Source organism: Saccopteryx bilineata, chromosome 7 (genome assembly GCF_036850765.1).
Source record: "Saccopteryx bilineata isolate mSacBil1 chromosome 7, mSacBil1_pri_phased_curated, whole genome shotgun sequence".
NCBI lineage: Eukaryota > Metazoa > Chordata > Mammalia > Chiroptera > Emballonuridae > Saccopteryx > Saccopteryx bilineata.
This window is the reverse complement of record NC_089496.1, coordinates 105,640,109-105,647,682: the sequence shown is the minus strand read 5'-3', so window position 1 is coordinate 105,647,682 and position 7,574 is coordinate 105,640,109.

Sequence of the window (7,574 nt, the reverse complement as noted above, 5' to 3'; positions counted from 1 at the left end):
ACAGATGCAGAAACTAAAGCCCAGTTCCGTGCCTTTCCCGAGGCCCCGGCTTCGTTCGGGCGGCCGTAACAATGCTGTCTGCTGGGCGGCTGACAAGCGCCGAGCATCTGTTTCTCACGTTTCTGGAGATGAGGATGCCAGCGTGGCCGGTTCTGGTGAGAGCCCGCTTCCGGGTGGCAGGAAGCTGACCTCCTGGATTCTTACATGGCAGAGAAAGTGAGAGCTCCAGGGTCCCTTTCATGACACCATTAATCCCATTCACAAGGGCTCCACCCTCGGGGCCTGATCACTTTCCAAAGTCCCCCACCTCCTAGTACCATCGCCATGGGGGGTTAGGATTTCCACGTATGAACTTGGGGGTGGCGAGCCCAGATGTTTCGTCCATTGCAGATACAGAGCCAGAAAGTGGCAGAGCCAACATATGAACTCGGTTCTGCTGACTCGTGGTCTGGGGCTCTGTCTCCCACTGGACGCTGGCCTGCTCAGACTGCAGTCTCAAAGCCCGTGCGAAAGCCCCGACGGTCAGAGCGTGTTCTGGCTCTCTCCTGGTTTCCTACTTTTCCTTTTGAGGCTAGAACATCTTAAGCTAGACCTGGTGGGCCTGCCCGGTCTCTTCTCCGAGGCTCATGAAGGCAGCACCTGGTGTCCTGTGACCCCTGCTCATTCCCCCTGACGGTCATGGGGGCGGCGATTCAGCAGAGATAAAAGCATGTCTCTCTTTCTGGGGCACAGCACGCCCTTTAATTGTTTGTTTGTTTGTTTTTGTAAAAGACTCTTAAAAGGGTGTGTGTGCATGGCTAACAGTGTGGTGATTGCCGGAGGTGCGGTGGAGGAGGGCGTAGGATGATAAGTGGTGATGCACGGAGACTTGACTTGGGTGGTTGATCACATAATACAGTGCACAGAGATGTGCTGTAGAACTGTGCACCTGCACCTATATAATTTTGTTAACCAGTGTCATCCCAAGAAATTTCATTTTAAAAAGTGTGTGTATCAGTGTTTGTGTATGTGTGTGAGAGTGTGTGTGTGTGTGTGTGTGTATGTTTTGGCAGGAAAGCCTTAGCGAGTGTGTCCAGGTGGCCGCAGTACACACACCTTGCTAGGGGCATGAAGGTTGAGAAAGTAGTGACATTTTGTCATGAGGTTTAATACTTGACTTCTGGGGGACTTGTAAACTGACAAACCGAAAAACAATAAGAAGGGACTGGAAACAAGTACTTGTCATTTGGGTTTTATTGTTGAAGAGGGGGAGACTGTAGAAGGCAATTATTTCTACCTGTAGCTTCCTTCCCTGGCATCCTTAACCATGGGGACCATTTAGAAGCAGAAAGACCATTATTATGTTGCATTGCATTTCATAGAAAGCACCTTTTAGAGTAATAAAGTTACTTATTTGGGAGGTGGAGGAAGACACATTTTTAAGTGTTTTCTTATTGCAAACTGGTAAAATCCAAATAAGATTGCCATATTGTACCATGTTGTGGGGCAGCTGTGTTAGGCTTGCTCGCTGGTTTACCGGCTGCAAGCCCTCTGCCTGATTAGTGTGTGAGCACGTGGCAGCGCCGTGTGTATATGGCCCATATAAGGCTATGGGTGCGTGCACTCAGGGGGATTACAGGTGTGCGGCTTGCCTGCCACTGTGAGGGGCCATTTTGCTGTTTGCCCGAGAGGCGGTTTCTCTGCCTGAGTGCTTGTCTGCCATTGTGAGACTTTATTAAATGGAATGGCCCAACCCATGCTGGCTCCACGGTTTTCTACCATCAGCCTGAATCTTGTGTACCTGCCTTGGCCTCAGCCACCTGCATTACACATGTCAATTTCCTAGTGTGGACACTGTACTGTAGTTATGCACGATGTCACTAGGGGTGGCTGGGGAAGGGCACTTGTAATGCCAGTGGCTGAGGCCAGGCAGGTTCACATTGGTTCTCAGCCGGGGCACTAGTAGCATTTTGGAAAGGACAATTCTTTGCTGAAAGGGCTGTTCTGTGCATGGAGGGATGTTTAGAGCATCATGATTTATACCTACTAGATGCCAGTGGCCTGTGTGCATGTATGCACACGCGCGCGCGCGCACACACACACACACACACACACCCCTGCACTTTGTGACAACTAAAAATATCTCCAGACATTGCTAATTGTCCCCAGAGGGAGCAAAATTGCCCCTGGTTGAGAATCTCTGCTATGCCTATTAAACAAATCATTTGCCTTTAAAAGAAAATGAGATTTACTGATTTTATAGATTCAAAGGACAGCACCCTCCCACTCAGCCTTCTGTGGGCCTTAAAGCATAAAGTCCTTGAGTGTAAAGATTTTTTTTAATGTACCATTTCACCTATTTTTAAAAAATGTTTTGAACATACGCAGTGGTATTGGAATAGAAGTATTTTTTATTCTTACAAGACTGTCGGAAACAGACACTTCATAAGGAATAGCGTGCGGTCCCCAAAGAGTGGAGCGTAGACAGCGTTGGCCATATTGAGTATCCTATAGAGCTGTAATTCACACGTGAAGGTAATTCGTTACATTAGAACATCCACAGGCTTGGGCTGATTTAAGCCTCCAGGGCTCACACAGCATGTTTCTAAATATTATGGGTTTTGTAAAGGTGCGTGACGACCAAGCTCACTGCCAGCTCACTGGAAAAGTGCTGAAAATCAGGGCTGAGCCTAATCACAGCTTTCTTAGGAGGGTGCATGTATGTGGTGACGTCAGCATGCTGTGCTGAACTGAGCTCACCTTCACAGGATCTAGAAACTTCCAGGAGTGTCGCTGGAGCGCATGGGCAGCCGGACTGGAGCATGCTGCCCCTTCCAGGTTATCTACGTTGTCCTCCAGCAAAGGCACTGAACAAAGAAATCCATCTTGAAACGAGTGCAGAGCCGCAGCGGCTCAGTCTTTGGCCGCATGAGTTGGTTGAGTTATTGAGCCCGGCTCCAGTGGTGAGCCGTGTATGTTGCCTTTACTGTATTTATTTAACCCAGGACTGCCACGGAGAAGGCAAGCCCCCCTCAGCACGCGGAGGTCCACGACAAAGGAGACATTCAGGCCAGATCCCGGTAACAAGCACATCAGGAACTCTGGCAAGGGAGGGATGTTGCAAGCCCAGCACAATGCTCAGCTTTATTCCCCATGTGGGGGCAGGCTGCAGGCAGCCAAACTGTAAACTGTTGTTCTCGGAGCAGACCCAGCCTGATGGCCGAGCTGTGGAGAGAGGGGCTCCAGCAGGGCTGCACGGAGCCCTGATGGTGACACGGCCCCTGCAAGTCCAGGTCATCTGCAGCCTTGTGTGTCCATTTGGGGGCCCTGAACTGGCTGGGTGCAGCTTGCCTGATGCTGCACAGAAAGATTCTGGAAGCCCAGCTCCCACACTCTTGTCTACGAACTCACACAGCCACCTGGCCCAGCCCACCCTGGGCCCGGGCAATCCTCACCCACATCTGGGAGGGGGTGCTCAGGGGTGGGCCTGCCTGATGCCCATGAACACTGCTTTCAAGTACCAAGTCCTTCAATTCTGATGACTCTACAGATGTAGCACCAGCGGGCCAGTCACGGATTAAGCTAATCTGAGCTGACAGTGTCCAGTTTGTTTTTTCTCGGTGGGTAGATGTGTCATTTGGGAGGCAGGACAATGGCTTTGGAGGAAGTTAGAGGCTCTGCTACCATGTGAGGTAGCCTTGTCTTTCCATCAAATCCAAATGACATACCAGCCACTAATGTCACTCTGATGGCCAGGAATCTTTCCATTGCAAATGACAGAAACACAAAGCAAGCAAACCCCAGCAACAGCATCAACAAAAATAGTCACATTACGTGCCAGGCCCTGTTCCGAGTCCTTGCCTGTACAAACATATTCAAGCTTCACGCAACCCTGTGGGGTGAGGCTGCCATTATTCTCATTTTAGAGAAAAACTGAGGCACCAAGAAATGAAGCACTACACCTCTGAGTCACATAGTTCTTCAACGACTGAGCTGGGACTCAAACCCGGGAGGACTGGCTCCAGATGCCTTCGAGTCCTAGCTGATACAGCATGTGGGAGAAGGGATCGGCTCGGGGATGGTTTGGGTGCTGGACTGATCGGCGGACATTAAAAGCTGCAGGGGGCCTGACCTGTGGTGGCGCAGTGGATAAAGTGTCGACCTGGAACGCTGAGGTCGCCGGTTCAAAACCCTGGGCTTGCCTGGTCAAGGCACATAGGGGAGTTGATGCTTCCTGCTCCTCCCCCTGTTCTCTCTCTATCTCTCCCTCTCTCTCTCTCCCCTCTCTCTCTAATAAAAATGAATAAATAAAAAAAAATCTAAAAAAAAAAAAGCTGCAGGGACTTCACACCACGTGGCTCTTGCTTTCTGCATGGATGCTCTCTTGCCTCTGCTTCTCTTTACATGGTGGTCTCATTTACTGGCGCAGGAAGCAGACTCTCTGAACTAGGGGTCCCCAAACTTTTTACACAGGGGGCCAGTTCACTGTCCCTCAGACCGTTGGAGGGCCAGACTATAAAAAAAACTATGAACAGCCCTGGCCGGTTGGCTCAGTGGTAGAGCATCGGCCTGGCGTGCAGGAGTCCCAGGTTCGATTCCCGGCCAGGGCACACAGGAGAAGCGTCCATCTGCTTCTCCACCCTTCCCCCTCTCCTTCCTCTCTGTCTCTCTCTTCCCCTCCCGCAGCCAAGGCTCCATTGGACCAAAGTTGGCCCGGGCACTGAGGATGGCTCTGTGGCCTCTGCCTCAGGTGCTAGAATGGCTCTGGTTGCAACAGAGCGATGCCCCAGATGGGCAGAGCATCGCCCCCTGGTGGGCGTGCTGGGTGGATCCCGGTCGGGCACATGCGGGAGTCTGTCTGCCTCCCTGTTTCCAACTTCAAAAAATACAAAAAACAAACAAAAAACTATGAACAAATCCCTATGTACACTACACATATCTTATTTTAAAGTAAAAAAGCAAAACAGGAACAAATACAATATTTAAAATAAAGAACAAGTAAATTTAAATCAACAAACTGACCAGTATTTCAATATGCTCCTCTCACTGACCACCAATGAAAGAGGTGCCCCTTCCAGAAGTATGGTGGGGGCTAGATAAATGGCCTCACGGTGCCGCATGCAGCCCGCGGGCTGTAGTTTGGGGACCCCTGCTCTGGACACATGGCTGGGGAACGTGGCTACTTGCAGCCTCAAATGAGCAACCCAGTGGAAACAGGAGCTTCTTCCTCCAAGGATTTATGTGTTAATAATCAATATCTCAACCCTGGCTGGTTGGCTCAGTGGTAGAGCATTGGACTGCCTGTGGAAGTCCCAGGTTCGATTCCCGGTCAGGGCACACAGGAGAAGTGCCCATTTGCTTCTCCACCCCTCCCCTCTCCCTTCTCTCTCTCTCTTTCTCTTCTTCTCTCCTCCTGCAGCCATGGCTCAATTAGAGCAAGTTGGCCTCAGGTGCTGAGGATGATTCCATGGCCTCTGCTTCAGGCGCTAAAAAATGGCTCGTTACAACAGAGCAAGGGCCTCAGATGGGCAGAGCATCGCCCTCTAGTGGGCTTGCCAGGTGGATCTGGTTGGATCCCAGTAGGGGCACATGCAAGAATCTATCTCTGCCTCCTCTCCTCTCACTAAAAAAGTAAAATTAAATTAAATTAAATAATTATTTTGAAATAAAATTAAAATAAAATAATAATCAACACCTCACCAGGCTCAGTGAAGACCGCTTGGCCGCCATCTGGCCAAGCCTAGGTCACCTGCCTCCTGTGCTAGATGCCAGTCCCTTACCCACCAGGCGTCTGTCTGCTTCTCCATGCCCTGATTCTGAGTTTGGCTGTGTGATGGTTTTGTCAGTAGGATGTGAATAGATGGGGTGCCTGCTGAGGTTTGAAAAGGCACTTGTGCCACTTCAGCTTCTGCTCCTGGAGCTCTGCTGTCCCCTGAGAGCATGCCAGGCTAGCATGCTGAAGGCCAAGAGACCTATGGAGCAGGGCCAAGAGGCCCCAGGGGCCCCAGCAACAGCCAGGCGACCCCAGGATTGCGAGAGGATCCAGCCAAGCCCAGAAGTACTGCTTGGCTGAGCCCAGCCTAAATCGTCAACCTGCAGACAGACCCGTGAGCTAAAGCAATGCTCCTACGCCTCTGTGTTTCCGGTGTGGTTTGTTGCGAGGCAGTATTCTCAGTGGAAGGGACGAGGCGTGCTTACTGGTGCCACCAGGATCATGGAGAGTCAGGGAGTTGGTGCCCAGAGAAAAGGGGGTGCTCTTTCCAGACGAAAACCTCAAAGAAAGCATTCTGGATTGACAAAATAGCTGTCGTGCCAAACATTTGCTTTTCCTTTGTTTTAGGGACCTTGTTGAGGACATTATCTGTTATATCAGAAGACTATCAGAAGTCACTCTTGAGATAAACCATGTGAATTTCTCTTAGATTTAAAATCCAAAAACCTTTGATTTTCTTAAGTTTTCTTTCCCTTATGAATAAGGTATATTTGTTGACTGGTTATATTTTCCTTCTTGCCCTGCCTTCCAGGAAGCTCAGGGCCAAAACCATGGACCAAAATTAGTAAACTTTTGGACCTGAACATACGCATTTCTTTTACTAAAATTTTCTCTCTTTCATCTTAGCCCTTTGCCTCTATTTTCCTTTCTCTTGATTAGAAAAAACAACAACTCCCTCCTTTTTCTTCACTCATTAGTTTTTTTGTTTGTTTTTTATTTTTTTATTAAACTACCTCAAATTTATTTTGGGATGAACAGTGATGCTAAAATGTAATTTATAAAACTAAATATCTTTTTAGTTTCAGGATGAACACAGAATTGGTGTTTTGTAGTATCTTTGACATCATGAGACTTGTGGTTAAACATTAAGCTGGACTCTGGAAAAGTACAGTAGATCTCATACTAAGAGAAATGGACATGAAAATTACACTGAGCTTAGCTCGGATCAAAAAGTCTAAAAACCCATCTTTTAAAAAATTTGTTCTGCCCTGGCTGGTTGGCTCAGTGGTAAAGCGTTGGCCTGGCGTGCAGAAGTCCCGGGTTCAATTCCCGGCCAGGGCACACAGGAGAAGTGCCCATCTGCTTCCCCACCCCTCCCCCTCTACTTCCTCTCTGTCTCTCTCTTCCCCTCCTGCAGCCAAGGCTCCATTGGAGCAAAGTTGGCCCGGGCACTGAGGATGGCTCTGTGGCCTCTGCCTCAGGTGCTAAAATGGCTCTGGTTGCAACAGAGCAACAGCCCAGATGGTGGGCATGCTGGGTGGATCCCGGTCGGGCATATGCGGGAGTCTGTCTGACTGCCTCCCCGTTTCCAACTTCAGAAAAATACAAAAAAAAAAAATTTTTTTCTATTGATTTTAGAAAGAGAGGAAGGGAGGGAAAGAGAAAGAGAAAGAGAAACATCAATTTGTTGTTACACTTACTTATGCAGTCATTGGTCGATTCTTGTATGTGCCCTGGCTAGGGATCGAACCTGCAACCATGGTGTATCAGGATGATGCTCTAATCAACTAAGCACCCGGCCAGGTAAAAAACTCAACTTGACAAGGAACTTATCACAGCGGCAGTGGTAACAGCAGCCAGCATCAGGATCTGCCCTGGGTTC